At 44.7% G+C, this 19,345-nt stretch overlaps 1 protein-coding gene across 1 annotated transcript in view; it reads left to right on the top strand.

Moving 5' to 3' along the window:
• The window catches only part of LOC310635918 (zinc-alpha-2-glycoprotein-like), a 203,616-nt gene extending 199,156 nt beyond the window's left edge, over positions 1 to 4,460 (top strand). Inside the window, exons 9-10 of the mRNA XM_083355303.1 lie at positions 474 to 541; positions 4,402 to 4,460. The gene's annotated coding sequence lies outside the window, so the exon portion shown is untranslated. The remainder of the gene's footprint in view (positions 1 to 473; positions 542 to 4,401) is intronic.
• Positions 4,461 to 19,345: the final 14,885 nt, after the last annotated feature.

The following is a 19,345-nucleotide window of genomic DNA, read 5'->3' as shown; positions in this document are numbered from 1 at the left end:
TTTTAATTTCTTGGAAGAACCATTTTTGCCTATGTAGTATTAGGTTTTTTTTTAATCCTCTCTATTAATCAGCCTATTGATGCCTTGCATTTGGTATTGTATATTTTATAAGGTACATATTTTAGCTGAACGTTTTGTAGTTCTGAGTAATCTTCAGAAGAGGCAGGCTATGGATGGAAATGACTTGTTAAAGAGAATACAATTCCATGATTTGAACATATTGTAATTTGAGTTGGTACTTAACTGATACTTTGCAATTTAATTTAAATGAATGCTTTCAAATTTCAAAAGGAGGTACTTAACATTAGAATCTAATTACCGGTAGGTGTCCTTGCTTGGCCAGGATACTGTCTGTACATTTGTGCTGATTGGAAAAAAGGTGATGGCACTAGATTAAAAATTTCAGTGCATATGGACTGAGAATTGGAGGGCAGCCAAGTTTGTTCATTTCTTTTTAATTTCTTTCTCCCCAGACTTCAGTATCGATGCTCTTCCTTCATTTAAACCAGTCAAAAAATATTCTGATATTTCAGGACTTCCGGTAAGTGTTTTTAGAATTTAACTTCCCTCTGCACTGGTCTAAATACCTCCACTGTTGTTTAGCAGTTTAGCATTGTTCAACAGTTTTTTCTTACACTTTTATGTGGGAAAATTCTCAATACGTTGGAAATTCCTTAATGATAGATTTAAAAAAAGTAGGCATCTCCTCTGAAAGACAGCTGCCTTGTCCATCACATCAGTCTGTTCCTTTCATATTGCAGCTACAGTAGTGGCCAAAATTGTGGAAACCTTTTGGGAAAAGTGTATTTTTGAGGTTTGATGGCTAATAATACCACTTTTCTTTTGCAGTGGTACCATAAAATTATATATCGATGGGAAGATAATTTAATCAAGAATGTAACGCAACAAAGTTTGTTCAATTATCTGTACTGTATTCTATGAAATGTTATATAGCCAGATAACCAGAAAAAGGAAGCACAACTTTCTTAGGTTGGTATCAGGTAGCTTTCCTTCATCTGGTTGTAGCCAATGAGCACGAGTGTTTATAGAGCCAATCAGGTGTCGTCTTGTTTTGGAAATGAGCCAGTCAGATCACAGTAGGAGTAAGTTATTGATGTCATGCGGTGGCTCAGTGGGTTAGGACGCTGAGCTTGTCGATCAGGAGGTCGGCAGTTTGGCGGGTCGAATCCCGAGTGCCACGTAGCAGAGTGAGCTCCTGTTACTCGTCCCAGCTTCTGCCCACCTAGCAGTTCAAAAGCACGTAAAAATGCAAGTAGAAAAATAGGGACCACTATGGTGGGAAGGTAACAGCGTTCTGTGCGCCTTTGGCATCTAGTCATGCCGGCCACATGACCACGGAGACGTCCTCGGACAAGCACTTCAGGCTTTGAAACAGAGATGAGCACCAGCCCCTAGGGTTGGAAACGACTAGCACACATGTGCGGGGGAACCTTTACCTTATTGAAGCTGAGAGGACACTTGAAAACCTGGTTTTTCGAGCTGTCTGGCCCAGACTGAGGGGTTTTAACTAATTTAATTAATGGGGTTTAATTTCAGGGACTCTAATTTAATCATAGTTTTAACTGATTTTAATTTTGTATGTTATGTATTTTAATTTTCCCTGTAAACCGCCCTGAGTCCTACGGGAATAGGGCGGTATATAAATTTAAATAATAAATAATAAAATAAATTTGTCAGTAAGTTATGTGATCGCTGTTCAAGTTGGTTGGGGGGGTTTTTCTTCTTTTTTTCTTCTTTCATATTACCTTGTAAAACGTAATAAAGTAATGGTGCAAAGAGCTGACTGATCGTCCAGAAAGCGATGTAAAATAGTATTATTAAGTGAACAAGGCTACAGTTATAAAGAAATTAGAAGAAAAATGGGTGGAAACTTAACAGAGGTAGCATTTCTACTGTACACTTTTCCCAAAAGGTTTCCACAATTTTGGCCACTACTGCATAGCATAGTTGAGAGACTGAAAGGGCGTATTATCAATTTACACAGAACATTTGTGAGACCCAGCAGAGCTGACCTGTGCTTTAAAAATTGGAGATTGTATAATTTTTTACTATTATGGATGATGTGCTGTTAGCTCATTAAAGGTGAAGGATGCGGCATCAGAAATTCCCGTGGCATCACAGGCTGCATACGAGGGCAGTTTGGAAATAATCCTCTGCTTGAGCATGTGTGAGAAATAGGCAGGGGCATAGCGATGCCCGTCCTACAGCGCCGGGCGTAGTAGTTCAGTAAGCAATGAGGAGTGGAAGGAGAAAGCCGTGTTGCATCTGGCTTGTCCGCTAGATCAATTGAAAATGAAGCCTGTGTGCGAAAAAACTTTCCGGCAGCTGCGATTCATCGTGCACTGTATAATGTTTACGGACCAAACATTTGGCAGGATTTTTCTATGGCAGGCTTCATTTTTAACTGATCTAGCGCAGAGGTCCCCAACCTATGGGCCGCAGCCCACTACTGGGCCGTGGCCTCTTGGCCACTGGACCGTGTGAGTGGCTGGCCGTGTACACGCGCACATGCGTATGCTCACCCCCCCTGCCCTTGCATTAGCATTAGCCGAGCTGCGAGCCACTCACCGGTGCTAGTTGAGACGCACGCCTGTGTTAGCAGCCCCATTTGTGGAGCGTGCATGCTCACAGCCCCCTTTGCATGCATGCTCACGGACCCCTTTGCATGCATGCGCACATGGCCCCATTCGTGTGTGTGCACGTGTGTGCATAAAGGTGCCTGTCCCTCCCTTTCCCACCGGGCCGCCACCCCAGAAAGGTCAGCGACCCCTGGACTAAATGACCTCCATGATTCCTTCAGATATTAATGATTCTATGGCAAGTCTCATATTTGTACTATTATCCTATTGCTGTTCTGTTTTTTTCCGGGACTGATAACCATTATTAGCACGTGGAACTTAGTTAAATGGAAAATCCATTTCAGGACAGATTTTAAAATTTGAACTTTTATTATTAGGAAAACATGGATGGATAGAACAAAAGAAGGAAAACTAAATGGCCACCTCATGTCTGCCTTATATGGCACGGGTGCCACAAGTGGCATGCAGAGCCCTCTCTGTGGGCACATGCACCATCCCCCAGTCCTAGGCCTTCAGCTGGGTTTTATAAAACCTTTTTGCTTTAGGCCTGCGCCGAGTGCAAAAAAAAAAGAAAAAAAGATTCAATCAATCAATTTCAACTTCTCAGGGGAAAAAAAAAAGATCTCGCAAAGCTGGAATTGATTGATTGAACTTTTTAGTCCCACCCAGTCTGCCCTTACCACTGCAGCCACGCCCACCCAATGGGCCACGCCCACCCGGCACCTGACAATACATAAGTGGGTTTTGGGTTACAGTTTGGGCACTCGGTCCCTAAAAGGTTTGCCGTCATTGCCCTATAGCATTGATTATCACTGGTGGGTTTTTTTTTTATAATTTTTTTATTTTTTTTTAACAAAATTTATTAAATATTTACAGACACATACACACTAAATATATACATTTCAAATTAAAGAGAAAAAGGAAAAGGACAAGCACAACACATAACAAACATACATATAAACTAACTGAGGATTAAAATCCCCTGTACAATTATACATAGTTACATCCCGGTAAATCTTAAATCCTAATTAACGTTGTCTGTTTCGACTATTAAGTATTATCATAAAAATTATTATGAAGTGTCATATTAACTATTCTAGGTTTGTTCTATTTTTTAACCAATCATACCATCGTTCCCAGTTAGTGTAATACATAGATTCTTGTTTCTGTTTTAACATATAAGTTAGTTTATCCATTTCGGCGCAATTCAGAATCTTATTAACATTTGGACTAAAATTTATTTCTGGAACATACAATCTCCTCCTAGCCAGATATATAGATGATGAGATCGTGAAAGATACAATGATAGCCTGGGGGAGAAATATAGGGAGGTCGATCCAACTAGAGGAATGGCAGATAATATGGGCCAGAACGATGAAAATAACATTACCTTCGGCATTTAAAGACAACTATCTCAAAATGATTTATAGATGGTATTTGCCGCCAGCTAGAATAGCCAAAATGTTTCCAGGCGCTTCTGATAAATGTTGGAAATGTGGACTAGCTAAGGGTACTTTTTTTCACCAATGGTGGACCTGCCCTCAGAGTAAGAAATATTGGGAGAAGGTCCAAAACTGGTTAAAACAAATAACTGGTGTCATCTTCCCTCTGCTTCCAGACTCTTACTTACTTGGTATAAGGCCAAAATTAATTAATAGACAAGATTGGTATCTCTTCGTACATGTTACAACAGCAGCGAGAATAACCTTCGCTCAACAGTGGAAGGATATAAATATCCCAATGGTTGTTTTTTTTTAAATGTGCAATTTCTGATCCATTTCCGTTTGTGCTTCTCTTACAGGCAGACTACACTGACCCTCAAACCAAACTGAGATTTAGTACAACAGAGGAATTTGCCTATATCCGAATGCTTCCTTCAGATGTTGTTTTTGGTTACCTCACACTAAGGAAAGCAACACATGTTGTTCCCTGAAAAACAAAAGCAAAGCCATCGTCGTCGTCTTTAAAAAATGTAGGATGTATTCTACTGAGTGCACAGAATGTATGTTGTCAAAAATGATAAATGTTATCCATTCGACTAAAGTAATGTATTATTATTATTGATTCAGTGTGGATGTTTATTTTTCCTTCCCCCCCCCCCCCCCCCGTGATACTGATTATAGCAAACAATGTGCCCAACCTTTGTTTATCACTGCACTGGCTATGTTGAAATTAGTAGGACTAAAATACTACTTGCAAACGGCTTTAGTAATCACTTTCTTGAAACAGAGAGTAATTAGGGGGAGTTTTAATGTTCCAGCAAAACATCTCTCCCAGTTGGCTGAATCAGAATGAGAAGAGATACTAAGTCCAGTTACATACTGAATATACGTAGTATTAAGGGAAATTATTTTTTTTATTTTAATCCCATTTATATCCCGCCCTTCTCCGAAGACTCAGGGCAGCTTACAATTTAAAGCACAAATCAATGTGCTTAGCAATAGCCTTCATTCTATGTATATGCCTGCTTATTAGGGCTTTCACACACACCCCAAGCGGCATTATTACAAAGTCAGCTTATTGCCCCCAACAATCTGGGTCCTCATTTTACCTACCTCAGAAGGATGGAAGGCTGAGTCAACCTTGAGCCTGGTGGGATGCAAACCTGCACTAATTGCAGGCAACTGGTGTTACTTAAGGAGGCATTAGCCCACTGCTCCACCAAGGCTCTTTGTAAAAAATTATAGGAGGCCAGATTCTGAAGCTAAAACTCAAATACTTTGGCCACCTAATGAGAAGGAAGGACTCACTGGAGAAGAGCCTAAGGCTGGGAAAGATTGAGGGCAAGAGAAGAAGGGGACGACAGAGAATAAGGTGGCTGGATAGAGTCACTGAAGCAGGAGGCGTGAGCTTAAATGGACTCCAGAAGATGGTAGAGGACAGGAAGGCCTGGAGGAACGTTGTCCATAGGGTCGCGATGGGTCGGACATGACTTCGCAGCTAACAACAACAACAAGGTAAATTGGATTGGAAGAAGATGGCCATGGTTTTAAAATTGGGGGGGGGGGGAAGAAAGAGCAATATTTCCCATTGCACTGATAACACTAGCTTGACAAGTTGTGTTTTAGAATAACAAATCAAAGCCACTTGTACGTGGCAAAAAAAAATCTAGTAGTACATCCAGTATGGGAGGCGCAATTCAACAGCAGCTAAAGAATGTTGAGGCAGTCTATTTTTAGACCTGTTCCCTCTTTCATGATCTGGACTTGCCCAAGTTCTAATAATAATAATAATAATAATAATAATAATAATAATAATAATAATAATAATAATAATAATAATAATAATAATAATAATAATAAGTTGGAAGGGACCTTGGAGGTCATCTAGTCCAACCCCCTGCTAAGGCAGGAAACCCTATACCATTTCAAACAAATGGCTGTCCATTCTTAAAAACTTCCAGTGTTGGAGCATTCACCACTTCTGGAGGCAGGTTGTTCCACTGATTAATTGTTCTAACTGACAGGAAGTTTCTCCTTAGTTCTATGTTGCTTCTCTCCTTGACTAGTTTCCATCCATTGCTTCTTCTCCTGCTTTCAGGGACTTTGGAGAATAGCTTCGACTCCCTCTTCTTTGGGGCAGTCCCTGAGATATTGGAACACTGCTATCATGTCACCCCTCACCCTTCTCTTCGTTAAACTACACATACCCAATTCCAGCAACTGTTCCCAATATGTTTTAGCCTCCAGTCCCCCAATCATCTTTCTTGCTCTTCTCTGTACTTTCTCTAGAGTCTCAACATCTTTTTTACATCGTGGTGACCAAAACTGGATGCAGGTGTGGCCTTACCAAGGCATTGTAAAGTGGTATTAGTACTTCATGTGATCTTGATTCTATCCCTCTGTTAATGCAACCTAGCACTGTGTTGGCTTTTTTGGCAGCTGCAGCACACTGCTGGCTCATATTGAAGTGATTGTCTACTAGGACTCTGAGATCCCTCTCACAGTTACTACTATTGAGCAAGGTACCACCTATACTATACTATAATAGATAGAGTCTATATGACCAAACGCTTACATCGTGGTGACCAAAACTGGATGCAGTATTCCAGGTGTGGCCTTACCAAGGCATTGTAAAGTGGTATTAGTACTTCACTTGATCTTGATTCTATCCCTCTGTTAATGCAGCCCAGCACTGTGTTGGCTTTTTTGGCAGCTGCAGGAAACCCTATACCATTTCAGACACTCGGCTGTCCAGTCTGTTCTTAAATGCACAGGGTGGGGGAAGAGGACTGGTGGAGAAAGAGCAGGAGAGGGACGCAGTTGGAGAGCCAACCAAGCGAATACAGGCCGGACTGACCTTGCAGGCCTCCTTCCCTAAAGACCTTCAGGTGAACCTCTCCCGGCTCCGGTGAGAGATTGGGGCTTTGGGGCAATAATCGGAAAGGAACAGCTAAGCTCAGAAGGAAGGCCAAAGAAGAAAAGGTAAGAAAGGAAAGAGGGAAGGAAAGGAATAAAGAAGCAATGGGGGAAGGAGAAGGAAAGGAAGAAGGAGAAGGGGAAGGACAGGAAAAAAGGAAGAATGAGGAAGGGAAAGGAAGGAAGAATGGGGGAAGAGAAAGGGAAAGGAAGAATGGGGGAAGGAGAAGGAAAGGAAGAGTGGGGGAAGGAGAAGAGAAGGGAAAGAAGTGGAAGAATGAGGAAATGGGAAGGAAAGGAAGAATGAGGAAGGGGAAGGACAGGAAAAAAGGAAGAATGAGGAAGGGAAAGAAAGGAAGAATGGGGGAAGAGAAAGGGAAAGGAAGAATGGGGAAAGGAGAAGGAAAGGAAAGGGAAAAGGAAAAAATGGGGAAGGGGAAAGGAAAGGAGGAATGGGGAAGGAAAGGAAAGGAAGAACGAGGAAGGAGAAGGGGAAGGAAAAGAGAAACGGGGGAAGGGGAAGGAAAGGGGAAAAAAGAATGGGGAAGGGGAAGGGAAGAATGGGGCAAGGAAAGGAAAAGAAAGGAAGAATGGGAGGAGAAGGGAAGGGAAGGGAAAAGAAGAAGGGAAGGGGAAGGAAAAGAAAGGAAGAATGGAAGGGGAAGGAAAGGGAAAAGAAAATGGGGAAGGGAAGAATGGGGAAAGGAAAGGAAAAGAAAGGAAGAATGGGAGGAGAAGGGAAGGGGAAGGGGAAGGAAAAGAAAGGAAAAATGGGCAAGAGGAAGGAAAAGTAAAGAAAGGTAGAATGGGGGAAGGGCAAAGAAAGGAAAAGAAAGGAGACAGATCCACTGCGGGCTCTTGCCAAAAGCCATTATCCGATAAACCAACACGGAGTTACAGCACCTCGCATCCTCTCACGAAAAGGCCCACGATCCACTCACAGAATCCCCCCCCTTAAAGACAATCATTACCAGTGGGCTAATGCCTCCTTAAGTAACACCAGCTGCCTGCAATTAGTGCAGGTTCGAGTCCCACCAGGCTCAAGGTTGACTCAGCCTTCCATCCTTCCGAGGTAGGTAAAATGAGGACCCAGATTGTTGGGGGCAATTAAGCTGACTTTGTAAAAAAAATGCCGCTTGGGTGTGTGTGTGTGAAAGCCCTAATAAGCAGGCATATACATAGAATGAAGGCTACTGCTAAGCACATTGATTTGTGCTTCTTAGATGGTAAGCCGCCCTGAGTCTTCGGAGAAGGGCGGGATATAAATGGGATTAAAAATAAAATAAAATAAAAAAAATCTTAACCGTCCAGAGTCCTCCGAGGGAATCAAACTGCACCAAGAATCGGCGTTCACCTCCTTCCGAAAGGTCCGCAGTTGCCACGGGTGGGTGGGAAGAGACGACGCTCTCCGAGGAGCCCAGCAAAACAGCTGCAACCTGATCGACTGCGAGCTAAAATCTGGACCCGCAAGACAGGGAGAAAACTAGCCAACTTCAAGCCATGGATTCTTCGTCTCTGGAGCGGGAGGGGGCCAGAAGGGGCGGGGCTTTCCTTGGCTGATGTTTAGGTGGGGAATGCGCCAGGTGTTTTCACGGGCAGATGCCAAGGGCGCGCGTGGCTGGAGGGCGATGCGGCTGCCCCGGGCGCCCCTCTTGCTGGAGGCCTCCTCGATGGGGGGGCGGGGGCGGCTGCGGCTGCGGTGAGTTCTTAGGGGGGACTTGCCACCTGGAGGGGGAGGAGGCAGAAAGATGGGGTGAGGGAGGGGGGAACGCGGGTCCCGGGCTGGGTGTCTCCCCGTCTAAATTCCTTTCCCAGAACGAAACGCCTGTCTTCCCTCGCAGGCGCTTCGCCCACCCTCTTTTATTTTTATTTATTTATTTATTTATTATTTTAATTCCATTTATATCCCGCCCTTCTCCGAAGACTCAGGTCGGCTTACAAGCTTAGCAGTAGCCTTCATTCTATGTATATGCCTGCTTATTAGGGCTTTCACACACACCCCAAGCGGCATTATTACAAAGTCAGCTTAATTGCCCCCAACAATCTGGGTCCTCATTTTACCTACCTCGCAAGGATGGAAGGCTGAGTCAACCTTGAGCCTGGTGGGACGCGAACCTGCACTCATTGCAGGCAGCTGGTGTTACTTAAGGAGGCATTAGCCCACTGCTCCACCAAGGCTCTTTTTAAGGATGTTTCCTTTGTAATCAGGGGCTGCTCCAAAGAATGAGGGGGGGGTGTCAACCATTCTCCAAAGCACCAGAGGGCAAGACAAGAAGGAAGGGATGGAAACTAACCAAGGCTGTTATTCTGTTCTGAATGGTGGCATTGTGAGGGGAGGCTGAGTGGGATAATAATAATAATAATAATAATAATAATAATAATAATAATAATAATAATAATAATAATAATAATAATAATAATAATAATAATAATAATAATAATAAATAAGTTGGAAGGGACCTTGGAGGTCATCTAGTCCAACCCCTTGCTAAGGCAGGAAACCCTATACCATTTCAGACAAATGGCTGTCCAGTCTCTTCTTAAAAACTTCCAGTGTTGGAGCATTCACCAGTTCTGGAGGCAGGTTGTTCCACTGGTTAGTTGTTCTGTCAGGAAGTTTCTCCTTAGTTCTAGGTTGCTTCTCTCCTTGACTAGTTTCCATCCATTGCTTCTTGTCCTGCTTTCAGGTGCTTTGGAGAATAGCTTGGCTCCCTCTTCTTTGTGACGGCCCCTGAGATATTGGAACACTGCTATCATGTCACCCCTCACCCTTCTCTTCATTAAACTACGCATACCCAATTCCAGCAACCGTTCCCTATATGTTTTAGCCTCCAGTCCCCCAATCATCTTTGTTGCTCTTCTCTGTACTCTTTCTAGAGTCTCGACATCTTTTTTACATCGTGGTGACCAAAACTGGATGCAGTATTCCAGGCGTGGCCTTACCAAGGCATTGTAAAGTGGTATTAGTACTTCACGTGATCTTTATTCTATCCCTCTGTTAATGCAGCCTAGCACTGTGTTGGCTTTTTTGGCAGCTGCAGCACACTGCTGGCTCATATTTAAGTGATTGTCCACTAGGACTCCGAGATCTCTCTCACAGTTACTACTATCAAGCAAGGTACCACCTATACTATACCTGTGCATTTGATTTTTCCTGCCTAAATGTAGAACCTTACTTTTTTCACAACTGAATTTCATTTTGTTAGATAGTGCCCAGTGTTCGAGTCTGTCCAGATCCTCCTGTATTTTAAGCCTATCTTCTGGAGTATTGGCTATTCCTGCCAGCTTGGTGTCATCTGCAAATTTGATGAGTTCCCCATCTATCCCCTCATCCAAATCGTTGATGAAGATGTTGAAGAGCACTGGGCCCAGAACAGAGCCCTGGGGCACCCCACTACACACTTCCTTCCATGTAGATGCAGTTCCATTGAGGACCACACGCTGAGTACGGCCTGTCAGCCAGCTACAAATCCATCTGGTGGTGATGCTATCTAACCCACATTTTTCTATCTTATCAAGTAGTAGGTTGTGATCTACTTTATCAAATGCCTTACTGAAGTCCAAGTAAATTATATCTACAGCATTCCTCTGGTCCACTAGTTTTGTCACTTGGTCAAAGAATGCAATAAGGTTTGTCTGGCATGATCTGTTTTTGACAAACCCATGTTGGCTTTTAGTGATAACTTTGTTCGCATCAAGGTGTTCGCTGATTTGTTGTTTGATTATCTTTTCCAGAATCTTCCCAGGTATTGAGGTCAGGCTGATAGGTCTGTAGTTTCCTGGATCTGTTTTTTTCCCTTTTTTAAAGATGGGAACTACATCAGCTCTCTTCCAGTCATCTGGTAGTTCCCCAGTGCTCCAGGATCTTTGAAAAATATAGTTCAGTGGTTCTGAGTTCACGTCTGCCAGTTCCTTGAGAACCTTGGGGTGTAATCCATCTGGTCCTGGTGATTTGAACTCATCTAGGCTGGACAGGTGCTCACTTACCATTTTCTTGCCTATCTTCACTTGTTTTTCTATTCTGTTTTTTATGGCACTGGTTTTGGTAGGTTGGACTGTTTTTTTCCTTTTGTGTAAAGACAGATGCAAAAAACCAGTTAAATTGTTCTGCTTTCTCCCTGTTGCTTGTCACCTTCTTGCCACTTTCCCCCACTAATGGACCAATCATTTCCTTAACTTTTTTCTTGTTTCTTATATGTTTTTTTATTAGAGTTTTAGAAAAACAAAATTTTACAATATATCCCCAAATCCCTCCCACCCCAAACCCACCCACTTCCCCCCCACTTCCCAGAGCTAAATACAGGATTATAGTTACAATAATCATATTCTAAATAAAAATTATGCATAATATACAATTAACCAAATTCATAATGTGCTTTAACTCCCCTTTAATATAACTACAAACAACATGCTAATAAGAATATCCCACTAAAATCTACTCATAAGCTAAATGGAACTTTTTAGTCCCATATTTGTTCTGAATATAATTTATCCATCTCCTCCAAACTGAAATATATCTTTCCTGTGAATGATCTTTCAAATAAGCAGAAATCTTAGACATTTCTGCAAGATTCGAAACTTTAAACACCCATTCTTCTATAGTGGGCAAACTATCCTTCTTCCAATATTGTCCCACCAGTAACCGTGCTGCTGTTATCATGTTCAACATCAAGTTAGTTTCTTTAACATCACAATCTACAACAATACCCAATAGAAACACTTGTTTCTTATATGTTGAAAGAAGCTTTTTTTGTTTGTGCCCCACTCAGAACACAAAGCTGGACTGTAAAGGGCTTTGGAAGGAACCTCCCAGACTCACAACCACATTTGGAGGACTCTGGCACCAGCAAGCGTGGCTGCCTTAAGATCTCCTCCCTTCCACGCTTGGCGGTTTGCACACCTGCCATTTCCCCTGCGTGCTTCCAGGAGGGCAGAGAGGCAAGCCTTTCTGGGCAACAGAGAGCCTTTTTAGACAGTCTCCAGGGACCAGCCCCAGGATCAACTTTGGCAAGCAGTCTAAGCTTCTGGGGAATCTCCTAGAGGTCCTTTCCAACTATTCTATTCTGTTCCGTTCTGTTCTGTTCTGTTCTGTTCTGTTCTGTTCCGTTCCGTTCCATTCCATTTCTGTTCCGTTCCATTTCTGTTCCTATCCTATCCTATCCTATCCTATCCTATCCTATCCTATCCTATCCTATCCTATCCTATCCTATCCTATCCTATCCTATCCTATCCTATCCTATCCTATCCTATTCATTTCCTATTCTATTCATTTCCTATTCCTATTCTAGTTATCACCATGACTCACAAAAGTTAAAATTGTAAAACCCTACAAGGTGCCACGCTGCATTTTCTCTCCACGGCATCCGGTGTGCTCTCCAGTAAACCCCAGAAAGCGGGCTGAGTACAGACACACTTTTAGGAACAATAGAGGCCCTTTTTCTATATAAGAAACCACTTCAGAACAGGCCTGAAGTCGCTACCTTCCACAGCTGTCAACGCCAGTGTCTTGCTCTCAAATACAGGCAGTCCTTGACTGACAACCACAATTGAGTCCAAAGCCTCCATTGCTAAGCGAGGCATTCATTAAGTGAATGTTGACCCATTTTACGACCTTTATGGCCACCGTTGTTAAGTGAATCACTGCAGCTGCTAAGTTAGTAACCCAATTGTAACAACGACAACAACAACAATGGAAGGGACCTTGGAGGTCATCTAGTCCAACCCCATGCTCAGGCAGGAAACCCTGTACCATTTCAGACAAAGGGCTGTCCAGTCTCTTCTTAAAAAGCGAATTTGTTAAGCGAATTTGCCTTCCCCATTGACTTTGCTTGTCAGAAGACCCGAGGACACAGCAACCGTCATAAATATGAACCAGTTGCCAAGTGTCCGGATTTTGATCACATTTACCAATGGCTCTTCGGCAGTCATCTGAATTTTGATCCCATGACCGTGGGGATGCCGCAAGCGTCATAAGTGCAAAACACGGTCCTAAGTTACTTTTTTCAGTGCTGCTGTAAAACTTTGGTCACCAAATGAGCTGTTGTAAATCAAGAACTGCCTGTAAACATCACCTTTGCTTCAAGTACAGGAAGTCCTCGACTTACAACAACTCATTTAGTGACCATTCAAAGTTACAACGGCACAGAAAAAAAAATGACTTAGGACCGGTGTTCGCACTTATGACCATTGCAGCATCTTCAGGGTCACGTGAACAAAATTTGGATGACTGCTGAAGCGCCATCAGTAAGCAGCCTGACCAAAGAACTTTCTCCATCCCCACACAGACAGACAAGACCCACCCCCTGAGTATAAACTGACAGCAAACCCTACTCCCTTCTGCCGTAGCACTGATGACGTTCCGTAGTTGGGTAACGAAAGGTCTGCAAGAAAACAAACCAGCTCAGAGAGCACCAAAGACTCCATAATCCTCCTCCTCCTCTCCACAAACCCCACTCCCCTGTAGCACTGATGACGTTCCCTAGTTGGGTAACGAAAGGTCTGCAAGAAAACAAACCAGCTCAGAGAGCACCAAAGACTCCATAATCCTCCTCCTCCTCTCCACAAACCCCACTCCTCTGTAGCACTGATGACGTTCCCTAGTTGGGTAACGAAAGGTCTGCAAGAAAACAAGCCAGCTCAGAGAGTACTGAGGACTCCCCCACTCCCAGATGGGTTCCCAGAGGGCGGGGGGGGCAGGACGAGGCGCCCTCCGAATCCACACGCAGAGGGCAGCCCCGCGGTCCAGGCTGCGCCTGGGGAAGCCCTGAGGAAACGAACAGGCTGGCGAGAGCTCCGGATGCCGCCACAAGAAGAGCCACTTGGATGCTCGTCCGGGAAGGTCCTGCGCAGAGAGACAGGATCCCGAGCAGGCATTGCGCATCGCCCGGGAGCTGCGACCCGTCTGGCGGCACGGGAGTCGGGACGGGCCGAAACATCAGCTTGGTCCGGTTCTCTCGACAGTCGTTCGCGATCCTCTGCAGCAGGGGTCTTCAAACCTGGGAGGATTCTGGGAGTTGAAGTCCACAAGTCATAAAGGGCCAGGTTTGAAGACTCCTGCTCTGCAGGGTGCGCTCCCGCTGCTGGGTCCTCCTTTCGGCTTTCAGCCGCTGCACCGGCGGCTTTCCCCCCCCCGCCCCCCGCATGTCGGCGAAGTGCCAGGCGATCGGCTCCGCCGACGGTCCCTCCTGGCGCCCACGGGGAAGAGCCGGGGCTGCTGCAGCCTGTCCCCCACCGAGGTGGCTCGGCTAGACCCATCCCATCTGCACTACTCCTCTAATTTCCAACTATTCTATTCTATTCTATTCTATTCTATTCTATTCTATTCTATTCTATTCTATTCTATTCTATTCTATTCTATTCTATTCTATTCTATTCTATTCTATTCTATTTCTATTTCTATTTCTATTTCCATTCCATTCCAATTCTATTCTATTCTGTTCCTATTCCTATTCCTATTCCTATTCTATTCCAATTCTATTCTATTCCATTCCATTCCTATTGCTATTCCCAGGGCTTTTTTTCTCATAGAACGCTCAGAACGGAGTTCCGGCACCTTTTATGGATGGAACCTTGTAGGGTAGGCAAGGCAGGTTTCCTTTTCTGGGAAATCATGCGGTGAAAAAGAAACGCTATTTTTACAGTGGCCGCACGGGGCGCTGCCGCGCCAATAAAGCTTTCCACCGACAGGGCTGGTTGGAAAGATTGAATCTCTGCAGGGACGCCGAGTGAAGGAATTGACTGGGTTTAAATGATGGGAGGATTGTTTGAGGCATGTTTCCCCCCCCTTGTTTAGAGACCAAAGACTTTTAGAGCTTTGGCAGATATCGAGCTTCCTGGTCGATCAGGGCTCTTCAAACTTGGCCCTTTTATGACTTGTGGACTTCAGCTCCCAGAATTCCTCAGCCGGCTGAAGTCCACAAGTCATAAAAGGGAGCTGAGGAATTCTGGGAGCTGAAGTCCACAAGTCATAAAAGAACTCTGGGAGTTGAAGTCCACAAGTCATAAAAGGGAGCTGAGGAATTCTGGGAGCTGAAGTCCACAAGTCATAAAAGAACTCTGGGAGTTGAAATCCACAAGTCATAAAAGGGAGCTGAGGAATTCTGGGAGCTGAAGTCCACAAGTCATAAAAGAATTCTGGGAGTTGAAATCCACAAGTCATAAAAGGGAGCTGAGGAATTCTGGGAGCTGAAGTCCACAAGTCATAAAAGGGAGCTGAGGAATTCTGGGAGCTGAAGTCCACAAGTCATAAAAGAATTCTGGGAGTTGAAATCCACAAGTCATAAAAGGGAGCTGAGGAATTCTGGGAGCTGAAGTCCACAAGTCATAAAAGGGTCAGGTTTGAAGACACCCCCCCCACTCTGTCGTACCTACAAGTCTCCGAATTCCTCAGCCGGAGGCTGTGCTGGCAGGTTGGGCTGAGGGAGCCCAAACTCGCCCACCTGTTTTTCCTTCCCTAAAGTAGGAAGAACCGGGAAGAGATGGAATTCTCTCTCTCCCTCCGAAACGGGCCCTGTTCCGCCATTCCAGGGCCCTCTGTGCTTCCTTTGGAAGACGGATCGGCGTCTTGGCAGCCTTCCCGGTTTGGGACACTATGCCGGCCGAATGCGGGGATGGGGCAAGAAAGTAACGGCTGGCAGGAAGCCCCAGGGGGGGGAAGGGGAGAACGGATGGGCCAGAGAACAAGCAAGGCAGGGCAGGGCAAGAAGGGGAGGGGAGGGGAGAAGAGCAAAAGGGGAGGGCAAGGCAGGGCAAGAGAGGAGAAGGAGAAGAGAAGGCAAGGCAGGGTAAGAGAGGTGAGGCGAGGAGAACAAAAGAGGGGAAGGCAAGGGGGGGAGGGTAGGTAAGAAGGGAGGGCAAGGCAGGGGAAGAGGAGGAGGGGAGGGAGAGAAAAGAAGGCAAGGCAGGGGAAGGGGGAGGAGAGGGGGAGGGAGAGGAGAACAGAAGAGAGGAGGGCAAGTTAGGGGGAGGGGAGAAAAGAAGGCAAGGCAGGGGAAGAGGGGAGGAGGGGGAGGGAGAGGAGAACAAGAGGGGAGGGCAAGGCAGGGGGAGAGGAGAAAAGAGAAGGGAGGGCAAGGCAGGGGAAGGGGGAGGAGAGGGGGAGGGAGAGGAGAACAGAAGAGGGGAGGGCAAGGCAGGGGAAGGGGAGAAAAGAAGGGAGGGCAAGGCAGGGTAAGAGGAGGGGAGGAGGGGAGAGAGAAAAGGCAAGGCAAGAGGAGAGAAAGGGGAGGAGAACAAAAGAGGGGAGGGCAAGGCAGGGGGAGGGGAGAGGAGAAGGGGAGGGCAAGGCAGGGCAAGAGGGGGAGGAGAGGAGGGGAAGAGAAGAGAAGCATGGCTATTCTAGCAGAAAATCAAAAAGAAGAAAATTGGGTGTTTGGGCATCAGCTTTGGAAGAGAGGGTTGAGGGTTATCTGGTAGAGCTGCCAGAAGTGTGGCCCACACACAGCCTAAGTGATCACCCCTTATGGGCCCTGGAGTGAAAGGGTGAGCCTTTTCAGTTTTAGGAGGGGGGAAGATTACAGGGATGTTGGTTTTTTTTAGAAGGATAAGATGGCTTGTCCAGGTAGCAGCGGTACAGAAACGGTTTGCAATGTGCCGGGAACTTGCTGCTCTGCAGCCGTGTTGATGGGAACCTGCTGCTTGAGAACAGCCAGGTTGATGGGAACCTGCTGCTTGAGAACAGCCAGGTTGAAAATAATTAGCCGCTGGCGAGGCTGGGCAGAGGCTGCTCCTACCCAGGGTTGGCGTCCATGAAAGAAGGACACAGAGATCTCTCGGGGTGAGGGCTCCGCTGCTCCTGGGATGAACACCGAACCACGAGGAGCGGCGGGCCTTGTTTATTTATAGTACAAGCAACCAATCATGTTTTATTATTTGTTCAAATCAACCAATCAGGATTAAACACGTGTTCTTCTAACCTATCCTGAAAGGAAACTTTGGTGTTAATAGTAGATTCAAATACAGTAATGACCAATCACCTGCAGGAGGCGTCAGAATTTGCCTTATATGGAATAGCCAATGGTGTGAAAGATTCTGTAATCATGCCCTTATATGGCTGCAGCCAATGACATCTCTCCTAGGTTTCTTGTTTACTTCCTTATTCATGATTCACTGAAGACTTTCCATAGTAGAAAAGTACTAGCCAGCTTCATGTATAGGAACAGAGATCATGGTTATTCCAACAGCAATGGGGGTGGGGGTTGGACTATTTTTCCTTTTTAGAATGTTTCATCCCACCTTTATTATTTTTATAGATAACTTAAGGTGGCAAACATACCTAATACTCCTTTCTTCTCCTATTTTCCTCACAACAACCCTGTGAGGTGGGTCCGGTTGAGAGAGAGAGAGGGAAGGGCCCAAGGTCACCCAGCTGGCTTTCATGGCTGAGGTGGGACTAGAACTCACAATCTCCTGGTTTCTAGCCTGGTATCTTCGCCACTAGATCAAACTGGCTCTACTTTCACTTTTACATCTTAGACTAGCCCGGGAATTTCTTGGTGGTCTCCCACCCAGAACTAATCGGATCTAACTGCATCAGCCCCTAGATTGACCAGGCACTGCGATGAGTTACTCTTGAACTGTGTTGTGTCCTGCCTGTGTCTGGAGTGTAACCCTCAACCACACCCTGGAGCAATGAGTGAGGCTGCTGCGCTCCGGACAGGGCTGGGCCGCACAATCCCACAGGGAAGGTAAAGGAAGGCAGAGCTGCAGAGCGTCACGGTTTCCTCCATTTTCAGGGCTCTGGTCTCTACTACATTGATTGCAGAGGAGCCCGGCTGAAAGGCCCCATTTTTTCCACAGGAAGCAGAAACACGTATGCCTATGGAGTCCTGGACAGTGGCCACTGGCCCCACCTTAGTGTGGAGGAGGCCTACGAGGTGCGCCGAAGGGCCATCTGCTGTGCCACCCATCGTGACTCCTACTCAGGCGGGGTGGTAAACAGTACAGTACCACTGGGTTCTTTGGGCACCCGGTGACCCTGAGCATGGGGTGGGGAGCAGAGGCGGAATAGAATAGAATAGAATAGAATAGAATAGAATAGAATAGAATAGAATAGAATAGAATAGAAAATAGAATAGAATAGAATAGAATAGAATAGAATAGAATAGAATAGAATAGAATAGAATAGAATAGAATAGAATAGAATAGAATAGAATAGAATAGAATAGAATAGAATAGAATATGGAATGGAATGGAATGGAATGGAATGGAATAGAATAGAATAGAATAGAATAGAATATGGAATGGAATGGAATGGAATGGAATAGAATAGAATAGAATATGGAATGGAATGGAATGGAATAGAATAGAATAAGGAATGGGAATGGGAATAGAATAGAATAGAATAGAATAGAATAGAATAGAATAGAATAGAATAGAATAGAATAGAATAGAATAGAATAGAATAGAATAGAATAGAATATGGAATGGAATGGAATGGAATGGAATAGAATAGAATATGGAATGGAATGGAATAGAATAGAATATGGAATGGAATGGAATAGAATATGGAATGGAATGGAATGGAATGGAATAGAATAGAATAGAATAGAATAGAATAGAATAGAATAGAATAGAATAGAATAGAATAGAATAGAATAGAATAGAATAGAATAGAATAGAATAGAAAATATGGCATAGAATAGAATGGAATAGAATAGGAATGGAATGGAATGAATAGAATAGAATAAAATAGAATAGAATAGAATAGAATAGGAATGGAATGGAACAGAATAGAAAATAGAATAGAACAGAAAGGAATAGAAATAGAAATAGAAATAGAAATAGAATAGAATAGAATAGAATAGAATAGAATAGAATAGAATAGAATAGAATAGAATAGAATAGAATAGAATAGAATAGAATAGAATAGAATAGTTGGAAGGTGCTTTGGAGGTCTTCTAGACCTAAGCCTAGCCCAAGAACCTTTTTTTTTCCAGCTCAAATCTCACCACTGTGTGATGAGCAACAATCCAGCACGATACGATTTGCCCTTTTTGGTTGCACAGACACACACACACACACACACACACACACACACACACACACACACACACACACACACACACACACACACACACACAGAGAGAGATCCAAATACTTTTTTGTCTGTCACATGCGCGCGCGCCAAAGACTCTTGGTTCCTATAGGGACCTTCTGCCATTTAATTTCGGGGGAAGCCGCTAGACCTGGTGGTGAATCCGGGTCAGACTGAGCTCACCACCCTCCTTCCCTCCAGAGTCCAGACCTTGAGACCCACGCGAGCCTCTCCCAGCCCGGATGGGAGATTGTGGCTTTGGGGCAAAACTAACGGAAAGCAACCAACTCCACTCAGAAGGCAGATAAAGGTAAAGGAAAAGAAAGAACGGAGGGGAAGGGGGGGGGGAAAGG

The sequence above is a fragment of the Vipera ursinii genome (assembly GCF_947247035.1).
Source record: "Vipera ursinii genome assembly, chromosome: 2".
In the NCBI taxonomy this organism is placed as follows: Eukaryota; Metazoa; Chordata; class Lepidosauria; order Squamata; family Viperidae; genus Vipera; species Vipera ursinii.
The sequence above is the reverse complement of the archived record's forward strand: the minus strand, read 5'-3'. Positions and strand labels throughout refer to the sequence as shown.